Raw genomic sequence first — 13191 nt, forward strand, 5'->3', positions numbered from 1 at the left:
CTCTATCTCTCTCTCTCTCTCTCTCTTTCTCTCTTACTCTCTCTCTCTCTCTCTCTCTCTTTTATCTTTCTTTCTTTCTTTATTTATTTCTTTCTATTCCTCTAGCTTTGATATTCCTTGTCTCACTCTCTTTTTCTATTTCTTTTATACTTCACTTTGGTCCAATCTCTCACTCCCTCTCTCTCTCTCTCTCTCTCTATATATATATATATATATATATATATATGTCTCTCTCTATCTATCTATCTGTGTGTGTGTGTGTGTGTGTGTGTGTGTATGTGTGTGTGTATGGGTGTGTGTTTTTTCTTGCTTTCGCTTTTCCTTTCTCCGTTGGTCATCGCGGTTCTTTATCTTTACGCTTTCTTCAACAATCCTTGAAATTGTTTTTAGCAACTGTATGGCACGTGGAAATATAATATGTAAACGTTTCTAGTTATATAGAACAATCTGTATTGTTCATTAAATACAGTATGACTCGTGTAATTTACAATTAGCAGTCCTACTCACTGAACAATTATACATCATCAAGCTTACTATGACTATGACATCTTTTTGTTTTGTGAGTGGTTTGACGGTGGCATTTGACGGTGGCATTTGACCATGGTCATTTTACATCTCATTATAATGGTGTCTAATAGGATTGGACGGGAGTCAGGAATGCTTTTGATTTCCAAACGTAATCTCTCTCTCTCTCTCTCTCTCTCTCTCTCTCTCTCTCTCTCTCTCTCTCTCTCTCTCTCTCTCTCTCTCTCTCTCTCTCTATCTCTCTCTCTCTCTCTCTATATATATATATATATATATATATAGCAATTTCTTGCTAGCATTTGGATAAGACGCTAGTATATCGCAAAGCACTTTCCGCCAGATCTAACAGGTCAGCCACCCAATCACTCGCGGGTGGACAAGAGGGAGGGGGGGGGGGGCAGGGGAAAAAATCTCGATTGCACCCGGGATCGATCTTGTGAAGCGAGTGCTCTTCCAACAGATCTATTCACAAATAAGCCAAAAATACTAAGTTTCCCCATGAAAGTAGAATCATGAACAATTAGCATCAGTTTACAACACATTGAAACTAAGAATAATATGATTTATTATAAACCGCAAGATAGTCGACACGATAAATTTCAACCTATAAAGTAACAACAAGAGATGAGTGAGTGGGAAAGTGCCAGAAGACAATAGAGAATAACATTTTTTTCGCGGTGGTGATGAGGTTTGAACCCGCGACGTATAAAGTAATGAACCCCAAGTACCTAGTTACATATAACGTGCTTTGAGCATACCGTTTGTCCCACACCAACTCTGATTTTCTTATTGTTTTCCCTTTGTTTGGCTGTGGTTCTGACATTTTAACGGCGACCCGTTATTTTTAAAACCTTGAATGCCATGTTTCTTTTTAATGTGCGGCTATGTGGTCTCGTGGCATGACACTCGCTTTCGGATTGGAAGGTTCTGGGTTCGAGCCTGGCTCGGCGCATCGTTGAGTCCTTGGAAAAGGCTCTTTACTCACATTCTCTCACCGCACTCGGGTGTAAAATGAGTAACAGGCCGTTAACAGCATAGTTTCTGTCGGAAAAATAACTGTATTATCGCCTAACAGGCGTCATACCTCCTTCTACATGTCACGTGTTGCTGTTGGTCAGGGACCCTTTGTAACGCGCTTTGAGCAATTTAGTGGATATTGTTCTATATAAAAGCTCAAGTTTAAAGCATTTTCATTATCCAGTCACTATGCTCGTCACTGAGTTTGAAATATTATGCGGGGTTGGCAGTATCACACTATCACGACCAGTTTTTGTCCATCTCTTTTCTTTGCTTTCCAGAGAGCTCAGTTGGTAGAGCACTCGCTTCACACGAAATGGAACCGAGATCGATCCCGGGTGCAGCCGAGATTTTTTTCTGACCCTCATGTCCACCCAGCAGTGATTGGGTAGCTGGGTCTGTTTGGTCCGGCGGAAAGTACTTTGTTATAGATTAGCGTCCTATCAAAATAAAGGGTAACAAGCAATTGTTATTGTCCGTTTCACGCTATGGAAACCGAGATCAGCTCCGACTCCATGGGCCCAATGGCTCTGAAAGACTTGCTTACCAGCTGATCTGGTTTGGATTCCCAAAAAAAAGAATATGTCTTGGCCAAATCTGTTGAAAATAATCTAGCTTACTTGGAAGTAAAATGTTGAAATAAAATCACTTTGCTTGTTTTGCCTCTTATAGCCATGTAAAGAGAAATTTCACCTTTGATACAGTGTCGAATTCATAACAGGTTAATTAAATAATCCAATTTAGGTAAGATATTTTTTTATTCTTTACTGCGATACTTGTCACTTATAAAAGCATTTGTAGAGAAATGTCACCTTTGATAAAGGTGCCAATTTGCAACAGTTAATTAAATCATCCAATTTAAGATATTGTCATCAATAGACATTGATTCAAATTGAATCAATTATGAAAAATATCGTTTTAAAATATCACCTGTATAAAAAAGAACATTGGCATTAAAATGTGATTCACTCCATAGAAGCTGGAGAGAGTTATAGAGGCTAAAGAGGCATTCTGGAGAGAATTTTCACCAAGATACAAAGACAACGCTATTGATAAAAGTACTAAGTCTGATTTAGATTAAATATTCCGTAATGTTTTGAAAGAGGATTTTTTTTTCCGTAAACAAATCCGATTATAATCGAAGAAAAGCCTTTCATCTGTTTGTAATCGGTGACTTGGTTGGACGAATAGGATGCTGCCTCGAGGTGAAACTGTCCTCTTGAAGTACTTGTGTCGTCCTTTTATAGAAAGAATTGTCCACTATTAAAGGGACTGAATCGTGTAAATGTCAACAAATTTACTCCTTTAACTCTCTCCTTACCAGCCATTTTCAGGATTAAAACAAAAAACTTGACACCCAACTAACACAAAAAATAGATTTTCTATCACTCAGAAATTATAGCAGTAAGTTCTTCCGATGCATAATTTCTTTAGTAAAACAAGCTCTACAACACACTGTTCGTTTTGTGTAAATTTTGTGATGTACAAAAGAAATTTGAATAAGAAAAATGTTGGTTGTATCGTAAAGAATGTGACTATTTTCCTATAGTTGGTAAGGAGAGGGTTAAGTCTAATCCAAGCAATACTTTGTTAGTCTAATCTTATTCATTATATTATAATATTAAACGTTTGTAGGTCTCTACAATCAATTGTACGATTCCTTTACGATTTTTGTTTTGATATAAATAGAAGGGACTATAAAAGCAGAAGACGATTGTTAAACAACGACGGTTTACGCATGGGGAAAAGCTGTAACGCCCGCCATTATCACAGACGTGTTTTCCCGCTAATAAACTTATTGATATCCATTAGGTGATAAGATTCACTATAATATAATGTGACCCATCACCTCAAAATTGTATTATATCGGGGAATGGGCCAGACACCGAAGAGGGATTTTATAGTTAAAATCATAAATATAACATTTTATTTATATTTATTTTTAGTCACATTTGGAGATCACATTCATTCTCCTCTATCAAACAAGAAAACTTATCCAAAGCCTCTCAAAATACTTGACTATATTTCAATTTTTTAAGCATGTAGACCAGTACTTGTCTACCTTTGTAAATAAAAGAATCGTACACATTTTAAACTGTTACAATAATTTGGATATAAGCTCCGTGCCAAAGGTCCTATTACTCTCAAGGCCAATGTTTTCCCCTAGTTTTATTCAGACGTTTCTCTAGACCAGTGGTAATTAACATTTTTTAAAAATTGGACACATTTTCAATGTTTACTTAAAACCTTGTACACTTCAGCCGTCACAATACACTAAAATTACATCGATTTTAAAGGGGGAAAAATAAATATGATATCTAAATTCACTCATAGCGTATTCATTGCATATATATATATATATATATATATATATATATATATATATATATATGAAGTTGCTTTTGTAGAATGACTATAATATTGTTATTTGCCGGTATGTTGTACACCCCAGTATGCCCTATCAAAGTGGTACATCCCTTTAAAAAATTAGGTACATCCTGGGGTGTGCTAAGAAGCTCACAAAATTGCCAGCCGGAAGTATAAAGGACCAACACACAAAACTATGTCTAACCTTGAACGTTTATAGTCTGGTTAATACAGTTAAGTGAGAATTACTCATAAACGCAGATGGCAAAAAGCAATAACAAAGACCTGACTGACGTCAACTTCATACTTTCTCTACCCCGTTGAAAAGCACTGATCTAAACCACCCCACATAACACCGCTCCGAGGCTGTGGATCACATGTTATAATAATATCCATACCCATCATACTACTGCTATTATCTTTCTGACCATCCTGATAAGGTAATCATTAACTTCGTTATCACTCTTTGTAATCGTAACAAGTTCAGTCGGTGATCCTTTGTTATATAATTCCATATAGCTATTGACGTCAAATTAGAGGAAGTATTCGATCCTCGTATAGTCTGTAGAAACATTCCAGCCTGTGATTCGATTACCAATACCATCTCTCAATACCGTACTCATCACCAACACGTTGCCTTGTCGAAGAAGAGAAGGTTGCTGATTTTTTTTTCTAAGGAAAAGAAAAAGAAAAAAAATATCTCGAGCATTTATATAGGGCAATATCCACTCAAGGTCACAAAGCGCTTTACTTGAGGTCCCGTTCCAAAAGCAAAACATAACATAATATTGGATAGACATGACGTCTGTCAGATGATATTACAATGATGATAATAATATAATGATAATAATAATAATAATAATAATAATAATATAATAATAATAATAATAATAATAATAATAATAATAATAATAATAATAATAATAATAATATAATAATAATAATAATAATAATATAATAATAATAATAATAATAATAATAATAATAATATATAATAATAATAATAATAATAATAATAATAATAATATAATAATAATAATAATAATAATAATAATAATAATAATAATAATAATAATAATAATAATAATAATAATAATAATAATAATAATAATAATAATAATAATAAATAAATAAATAATAATAAATTAAATAAATAAATAATAAATCACTATAATGGGCTTGAAACGGTGTAATTAAGCTTTATAAATGTGCATGTGCTTGAATTCGAGATAAAAACAGATCTCTGAGGCAGTAGTAGGTTTGAAAACTGGCTACCGATGTATTTCACTTTGGAATTAAAATGTATGGTATGGACATTGAAATGAAATTATTCCTACCATGTCACGGGTTGCAATTTCATGAGTCAAATAGCATAGAAGTACGTAGATATACGCCTTTGTAGCGCACTTTCGAGGTCTCCTCACGCTCAAAGTACTTCACGCGGTTGAATTTCAATCTCATTTCAAAATATAGTGCAAAAAGTCAAATAAGCCCTTTATTTGTTTCTGGTTTTGTTTTTTGTATTTTGTTTTTTTTTTCTTTTGTTTTTGTTTTTTTTTAATATATTTTTGTCTAGTTGTTTTGTTTTTTTGGGGTTTTTTTTGTTGTTGTTTTTTGTTGTTGTTTTATTTTGTTTATTGCACTCTTACATAAACCATGACTTCTTTTAGCCAAACACTTATTAATTGTTACTGCTAAATCACGTACCGTAATGTGTATACAATGTCTTATCCAAGGTCACAAGACTGGTGTTAGACATAGTTAAAATGATTGTCTCCCCCCCCCCCCTCCCCCCAACCCCATCCCAGTTGCTGAGCAACCCGATTATCGGTTTAGTTTATGTCCTATTAAATCATAAAACACCTGGTTGATAATTTTATAAACTGTTTTTACTTATGATTTGGTTGAATACTTGACATAATATTATTATTATGGCTTCCATTTCTTTACTTTGGTTATCTCCCCTACTTTGTAATCAAAAGTCATTCAACCCACGTCCCTTTTGGATTTGGAATTAAGATAATAATATCATGGTATACAAACAGAAAGGGATTGCTACCCATATTATGTTTGACTATTGTCTGATTTATTCGGTAAACAAAAATTGTGTTTTAAATAAAATTAAAATAAAATTCCCTTTATTCATCCCCAAGGGGAAATTTGTCTTTAGGGTCTATTCCAAGGGAAAACTAGAATAACCCAGGCGCCAGCCGCAAAGCAGCTCCGCAAATTGAGCTAGGGAAAGGTGATTGCTCAAGGCCACACAGCGCAGCGGCGGGTGATCGAACTCTGTACCTTTCGGGTACGACGCAAAGACAGCACCGCTGAGCCACGCTACACCTTAAATAAATCACAATATTAATGTTAAGAAATTAAGGAGCAGACACCGGTGTAAGATAAAGAACTGAACAAGTGTGTATGAAAGGTGGCAGACCAAGCAAGAAACAAAAATACAAGAAAGAAAAACACAAGAAAAAAAAACATCCCAAATAATCAGTCGACCTCGACTGGGGATCGAACCCGCTCAGACCTTCTGATCACCGGTCAGACGTGCTACCATTACACCATGGAGGCTCCAGATAGTTGGGACAAGTTTAATACCTGTATTATTCTTCACAAGGGTACGCGTTCTACGCGTTCATGTGAAATTCCAAAAAGGCGCATGGTTGGTCACATTCCTTAAAACTCTCATCTTGCCAATATTTCGTGTATGTATGTGTGTGTGTGTGTTTGTTTGTTTGTTTGTTGTTTGTTTTCTTACTGTTTTATTTCTTTCATTATTTTTTTTTCTTATCGCAAAAAAAAGCAATGCATTTCATACAACGTGAACATATTTGCAGGTCTGATAATCGTACGCAATTCTGGTTCTCTTTTTACTTTTTTAGCACTGTTGTAATGGGCAATATTTATCGTTGGTTGGATAGTTTTTCCACAACAGCAATGAGACTATAACAATTAGGATTATCAGACCTGCAAATGAGTAAACGTCGATTTCAGAGTAAGTTGGGTTTATTTAGTATGAATAATCGAACACTTTTCATGTCAAAGGCAATTTTGTTTTCGCACTGCGTTTTGAAACTTGAATAATGTAACCATGAAACAATAAACAAATATAATTATATAGCCTTTCTTTGATGTCATTTTTTTATAGCCAACGAATAATGCTTTCCATTTATCAGTTATCAGCATTATATTTGCCTGTTCCGTGTTACTTTGTTGAGTGTTATCCCCTCCCCCCTACACACACACACACACACACACACACACACACACACACACCAATACACTTACATAATACTATTACCAAGCTTACTTTTCAAGATTGTTAACTTCAAAAACATCGACCCATTTATATTATTAAATGTCGATTTGCAGAAATGACTAGATAATAAAAATGCTTTCAAACACCTCTGGTGTTTCCTTGATTGTCAAAGCCTACTGTACAGTCCAAAGCTCTCAATATTTCAATAATTGATTTGTACTAGCAACCTAGCTGTTTGTACCCAAGTCGTATTTGAGCAAAACAAGTGTAAAATTAATGAATCGACCAAAGTTGAATGTTGATAGGGAAGGGTTTGTACTATTATTCTTATGATCAATACTTATATCTATTTGTCCATTACTCTTTTTATAATGGAAACCGTAAATTTACCGAAATTGTCATATTTACAATGAATGTTGCTTATATTTATATAGATTTGAAAAATTTTATCGATGTATTGAAGATACAAAAAACATTTTAAGTTGTTTTTTAAAATCTATTATTAAACAATACGACACTAACTAATACTATAATATGACTTTTTACATGTCATGGGCGATTACTAAACTTGGATGCATGTAACCCTTTTCAAACCTGCCAAGTATACAGATTACATTAGGTACATTAGGTACATTAGGGTACATTAGGACAATGCGTATGTCACAAATTATGTCCCTTAGTTGTGTCCAACAAAGTCTATTCTCTTATAATGTAAATGTTGCTGTTCGAAGCTCGAAGAAATAAATAACAATGTGGAATTGAATGTAAGCTTCAATTTAATATACGAATACAGATAAAATGAACGTTTCGGGTTTCCCCTTTTTCATCAAAACAGGATGAATGAAACACTACAGACGAATGAGATAATGTGGTAGTGGCGTTGTTATGCTTACATTCAATTTCACATTGTTATTTATTGCTCTTATAATAGCAACTTAGACGTAAACCTTTCTCAATCTTGACTTCACTCATATTAGTCACATAGTCACAAAAATATACAAATTTCTTGTTGGGTTTTTTGTTTTTTTATTGATGGCTGGTCTGACAAGATATTTTTACTACTTCCTTTTCTTACATTGTAATGTGCTCATTCTATTTACCTTCCCTTTTTTTCAGATCTTCTGGATTTTTTGTCTCTCGCTCTCTCTCTCTGGCTTACACGACTTGACGATAAGAGGAGACCTGTTTGGTAAGGCATTATAATGTAATACACGCAATACGCTTCAGCAGTCGTGACGTCACTTCCCTCGTAATGACGCGTAGTAACTTAGTAACTGGTTCTAAACTATCGGGAAAATGGCGGACTCCCTAAAAAGTGCATCTATCCACAGGAGAAAAACATTATAAATCTGATCATGTTTTGACTTTTATACATTCTGATCACATGACATGTGAAAAAGTTCTAGCCAGCATGAAGAATAAAAAGTACCGATTTTCTTTGTTTAGAACCAAGCTCCATTTTGCTGGGCGGACGTGACATCAGACTATTGAATCCAATTATTATTGTTCTTTGTTTGAATGCGAGTGTGTCACCTTCTAGCATTTGATTTCACTTTGGAATTACTATTTGTTTTCAATTTTGATGAGAGGGGGGGAGGGGGAGGTATCATTGGTCTTCTCATTAAGAAAGTGCGTGGCTAAGTGGTCTTGTGGTATGACACTCTCTTTCGGATCGGAATGTCCTGGGTTCGAGCCTTGCTCGGAGCATTGTTGAGATCTTGGAATAGATTTTTTACTCACATTCTCTCACCATATACTCAGGTGTAAAATGAGTACCTGGCCGTAAACAGCGTTGTCTCTGTCAAGTACAAATGTAACATCGCCTAACGGGTGTTATGTCTAGTTCTATCTGTTACATGTTGCTGTTGGTCAGGGACCCCATGGAAAGCGCTTTGGGCACGTTTAATGGATATTGCGCTATATAAATGCTCTAGTTGTGTGTGTGTGTGTGTGTGTGTGTGTGTGTGTGTTTTGCATGCTAATATTTTGTTGATTTTCATTTAATTTGTGTATTCCTTTTTTATAAATTTTATGTCTGCTTTAACTTTAATTTCTATTGAAAAACATCTGTGTTGGACCTCAATTCCTTTAAACACGGCTTTTCCTATCTGTAATTGACGTGTGTATAGCGATAAACGTTGTCTTATTGTACGATAAAGGCGTCTAGTTAGTGATTAATAGGTCTCACTCTATATATTATATACGACGGGGTTAGGGAAAACCTGCCAGATGCAAAATGTGAATTGAGGGGAAAATACACAATGTTCAAAGGATAGATAAGCAATCTAATGCACTCCATTCAGGCAGGTAAAAACTATATAATCATTGGAGTATGAAATAATATCCTCTCACCCTCCACCCCTTCTCAGTCTCTTTTTCTCTCTCTCTCTCTCTCTCTCTCTCTCTCTCTCTCTCTCTCTCTCTCTCTCTCTCTCTCTCTCTCTCTCTCTCTCTCTCTCTCCTCTTCTCTCTCTCTCTCTCTTATTTTTTCTCTCTCTCATCATATAATATATATATATATATATATATATATATATATATATATATATATATATATATATATATATATATATATAATGCTTTCTTTTCTGTTCTCTTCTCTTCCCAAAATCTATGATTCTAACTACCTATTTAGCTACTTATTTATCGATTTATATCAATGTATCGCTCTATTGGCCTATTGATATATCCATCAACTTTTCTCTGTTGTCCATCTTCCTATCAACTATCTATTATTTGTCTATCTACCGATAATTCTGCTGTTCTCTTTCTCCTTTTCTTTCTTTCTCATCATCACTATTCAAGCGTCTACCACTCAGTCACTACCTCTGCTCCCCCCCCCCTCTCTCTCTCTCTCTCTCTCTCTCTCTCTCTCTCTCTCTCTATCTATCTCTCTCTCTCTCTCTCTCTCTCTCTCTCTCTCTCTCTCTCTCGCATGGCGATGTGCGATGTTAGTGTATTTATGTTGAAGGCTGAAAAAGAATAAATTATATTTACATGTTTCTATCCATAAATAATTAATGTATTTTGGTAACATTCCCTCGGGTAGCCTTGAGGAGAAGATAGGTTTACATGTCGTCCTTTGATGTGGTGTGTACCTACCCACCCTGGCTATATGCCGATGGTAATCAAAATACGTTATGTTGATCATAAAGACAGGCACAAAAACACTTAGGCCCAAATAGATAATCCTACTGTAGAAAGATACTTGCCAACGTCAAGAAATATATTCTTACAAATATCTAGCAGACTGCATTTTTCTGGCAAAGAAACGTATTTAAAATTTTGGCCAGAAAACGCTGCGAAGTTTGAGAGTTTTTGCATTATAATCGATTGATATTTGAAGGATGAGTTTTCTGGCCAAAATTTTAAATACGTGTTTTTCCAGTTTACAGCACTTTTCAGGATCGGTCAGAAAATAAATGATTTACATTCTTTATTCAAATCATCTGTTACGGGTCCTCGGTATCTCTGCTTATTTTTTCAGCCAATTCCTGGTATTCACTCCATTATGTAAGTCGTCTGTTTTAGTTAAACGTTTTCATTCAGAAACATTGGGTCTTTGTTGTTGCTTTGTCTCTGGATAAGGGACGATTATTTGAGCCCTGCTGTCCTCTGAGAAAAAGTGGTTATGATACAAATCCAGATAAAGCGGAAAGTGAAATTCAAGGGACAGATCACCACAAAATAAACAGCCTTCCTCGATTTTCCCAGTCGATGCAAGCTGAATTTTTGGAAAAGATATTATTTTCTTGCATTTTTATTTCTGATCTGTTTAATATCGTATCATATTTACATTTTCAGATATTCTCTTCGATATAACTTGTAAAGATCAGACTGTACTTATTAGAACTTAGAAATTATGATTCAGAGCGGTTATCTATCTGTGCATAATCATCAAGATTATTATATTACTACCCTGCAGAGGGAGGTAGAAATGTCTTGAGTTTTATTCCTCTACTTCAAAGAAAAAGACTGACTCACTCACTTATAGTGAGTATAATGTTCTTCTACTTCAAAGAAACAGGGTGACTCACTTAGAGCATTACTTTCGATATGCATGTCCTTAAGAAAAAGAAAAATGGTACTTTTCAGGTAATCGGGTATCTGTATGTATAAAGAGTATTTCCAACGCCTCCTCTTTCAGTCCCTTCAGCCGAATGTACACAAATCACCCAAAAACGTGTGGCCACTGGTGTGCCGTCTCTCCGTCAGGGTTTAATTGACGTCAAAGCGGATTTAGGGTCCTGTCACGGCCTTGGGCGCTAACAAGATTCCATCAAATTAGTCTGATGCTGTATTTGTAGGGGGGGGGGGGGGGGGGGTTCTATTCCTTTTCCTTCTTCTTCCCCCCCCCCCCCCCCCCTCCCCTCCCTCTCTCTCTCTCTCTCTCTCTCTCTCTCTCTCTCTCTCTCTCTCTCTCTCTCTCTCTCTCTCTCAAGCACACCAAGCACACAACACCACACATACACACTCTCTTTCTCTTTCTCCTCTCTTTCACTCTTTCTCTCTCTCTCTCTCTCTCTCTCTCTCTCTCTCCTCCTCCTCCTCCTCCTCCTCCTCCTCCTCCTTCTCCTCCTCTTCCCCCTTCTCCTTCTTTCTTCTTCTTCTTCTTCCCTCTAATTCTGCTGCTGCTGCTGCTTATTTTTCTGCTTATTCTCCTTCTTTCCTCCTCCTTCCTTTCCTCTTCCTTCTTTTCTTTGTCTTATCCTCTCCTTCTTCCTCTTCCTTTCCTCCGCCTCCTCCGTGTGTTCTTCCTCCTCCTTCTTCACCTCCTCCTCCCCCCCCCCCCACTTCTTCTACGAAATACCCCACCACAAGATGCAAATTAGATGCAAATGTTTCCGCTGAAGCCCGAAAATGCAAGTTTATTAATGAATTACTGAACTATTATACATTAGACATATAATATTCACAGGTTAGCTGCAGATTTTGGCAACGAAGCAAATGATGCAAACTACGATATGAAATATATATTGTCAAAACTGTTTTCATCTGATAAAGGTGCTCAGCACTTGACAACAATAGCCAATTTAAATCTCGTTACGGTGTGGAATTTATTCGTCTGGAAATTCCCCACCTCCGTGCCAACACCAAACAAACGCTGAATATAATAACTGGCGAATCGATCAATTGAATTATTTATTTTGCAACCCTTTATTTATTGTTCATATATTTACTAGAAACGTTGATTTAAATTTAACGGTGTGTACATTTTCGTGTGGCCTAAGGTCGCAGGGTACTTGCAACAATGTCAAGCATGTTGTTTGTGAAAACTAACATGATGGTTCGACAAAATTTTCATAATGATCGAAATATCATTTATCTTATCTCTCGAATAGATGTGAATGTATCGATGGCCAAACCAAAGACGAATATTGTATAAGTTCAGAAAGAAGCATAAAAGCCGACTTGAGCATGGTGAATTTGTACTCGATATGAATGTTTATGTCGATTTATTTTTGGGAAGAGTTACAATGCGAAAAGAGTATCTAACTGCCAGTTTGGGCTGAATGAAAAGTAAATTTGGTTCCACATGACTGGCTGTCGAGCACGTGTCTCGTTCTCCATGTAATTTACGCTTCACACCGATGTGAAATAATATAATAAGTTTTCACAAGCTGGCTTCCGAACTCCCACAATCTGTCTGCAATCAGAATGGTGCTCATTCAATCTAGAGTCGATTGAAGTACATTTTTGAAAAATATTACTCAAAACCGATTAACCTCTATTTGTTAAATGATTGTTTTGGGGTAACATTGTAGCTTGACTCCGTATAAATTCACAACTAATTTTGTTTTTGTTTTTGTTTTTGTTTTTTTTTTGTTTGTTATTTGAAACCATCCACATTTTCACCCGAGAATTCAGTAATCATTCAAAGCCATGATATGAGCCCGTGCAGCGGAGTTGTCTTAACCCTTTCCTTACCAGCCATTTTCAGAATGTTCCATAATGTCACACCCACCCAACACAAGAATAGCTTTTTCGTATTCAAACAGAAAAGCGACAAATACATTCTA

General features: G+C 35.8%; 1 protein-coding gene across 1 annotated transcript in view; it reads left to right on the top strand.

The window, feature by feature from the left end:
• The first annotated feature begins 8281 nt into the window (after positions 1 to 8281).
• LOC144970188 (uncharacterized) overlaps positions 8282 to 13191 on the top strand; it is a 60612-nt gene continuing 55702 nt past the window's right edge. Inside the window, exon 1 of the mRNA XM_078909571.1 lies at positions 8282 to 8360. The gene's annotated coding sequence lies outside the window, so the exon portion shown is untranslated. The remainder of the gene's footprint in view (positions 8361 to 13191) is intronic.

This window comes from Berghia stephanieae, chromosome 4 (genome assembly GCF_034508935.2).
Source record: "Berghia stephanieae isolate SIO BIC M18660-M18661 chromosome 4, UCSD_Bste_1.3, whole genome shotgun sequence".
NCBI classification, from domain to species: domain Eukaryota; kingdom Metazoa; phylum Mollusca; class Gastropoda; order Nudibranchia; family Aeolidiidae; genus Berghia; species Berghia stephanieae.